Here is a 1,053-nt window from a genome sequence, read left to right as displayed (position 1 = left end):
CTGTTCCAGGGCTCTGCCACCCTCACAGGAAAGAAGCTCCTCCTCATATTTAGGTGGAACTTCTTATATTCAAGTTTGTGCCCATTTCCTCTTGTCCTGTCCCTGGGCACCACTGAAAAAAGACCGGCCCCGTCCTCCTGACCCCCACCCTTGAAGTATGTATAGGCATTGATCAGATCTCCCCTCAACCTTCTCTTCTCCAGACTAAAAAGACCCAAGTCCCTCAGCCTCTCTTTGTAAGAGAGATGCTCCAGGCCCCTCATCATCTTTGTAGCCTCTGCTGTCCGGTCTCACCTGGAATGTGAGGCATTCCAGGTGAGATGGGGGAGGGATGGGGCATCTCCCACTTCTCTGGGCAACCTGGGCCTGTGTTTTTTCTCAAATCATAGAAGGGTTTAGGTTGGAAGAGACCCTGAAGACCATCTAGTTCCATGGGCAGGGACACCTCCCACCACACCAGGCTGCTCCAAGCCCCCTCCAACCTGCCCTTGAACCCCTCCAGGGATGGGGCAGCCACAGCTTCTCGGGGCAACCTGGGCCAGGCTCTCACCACCCTCACACCAAACAAGTTCTTCCCCACAGCTCAGCTCCATCTCCCCTCTTGCAGGGTCAAACCCTTCCCCCTCCTCCTGTGGCTCCCCTCCCTCATCCAGAGTCCCTCCCCAGCTTTCCTGGAGCCCCTTGAGGGACTGGAAGGGGCTCTGAGGTCTCCCCGGAGCCTTCTCTTCTCAGGCCGAACACCCCAACTCTGTCAGCCCCCCCTCACACCATTTGGGGTCAAACAGCGCTGATTGCGTTCCCCCCCGCGGGACCCCCCCCCCCCCCGCCCCGCCCTCCGGGAACGGGGAAGGGCGGGGCCTCCCTGAGGGCGGGGCGAGGAGGGGGGCGGGACCGGAAGCACGCGCTCGCCGCCACTTCCTGCTCGGCGTGTCCCGGCGCGGCCGGCAGTGAGTACGGCAGCGGCGCCGGTACCGGCCGCCCGACCCCCGGCCCCGAACCCTCTTCTCGGCCTCCCGTCCCCCCCTCCCCCGCCTTTCCCGGCTCTTCCGGCTT

General features: G+C 62.6%; 1 protein-coding gene across 2 annotated transcripts in view; it reads left to right on the top strand.

Moving 5' to 3' along the window:
- Positions 1-881: 881 nt before the first annotated feature.
- The window catches only part of ZCCHC7 (zinc finger, CCHC domain containing 7), a 113,271-nt gene continuing 113,099 nt past the window's right edge, over positions 882-1,053 (top strand). The window contains exon 1 of one of the 2 annotated variants that reach the window (XM_014962556.1): positions 882-947. The gene's annotated coding sequence lies outside the window, so the exon portion shown is untranslated. Of the gene's footprint in view, positions 969-1,053 lie in introns of both variants that reach the window. The other variant, XM_014962555.1, reaches the window with a different exon arrangement.

Source organism: Calidris pugnax, unplaced genomic scaffold (genome assembly GCF_001431845.1).
Source record: "Calidris pugnax isolate Ruff unplaced genomic scaffold, ASM143184v1 scaffold499, whole genome shotgun sequence".
Taxonomy (NCBI): Eukaryota; Metazoa; Chordata; class Aves; order Charadriiformes; family Scolopacidae; genus Calidris; species Calidris pugnax.
This window is presented reverse-complemented; position numbering and strand designations above follow the sequence as displayed.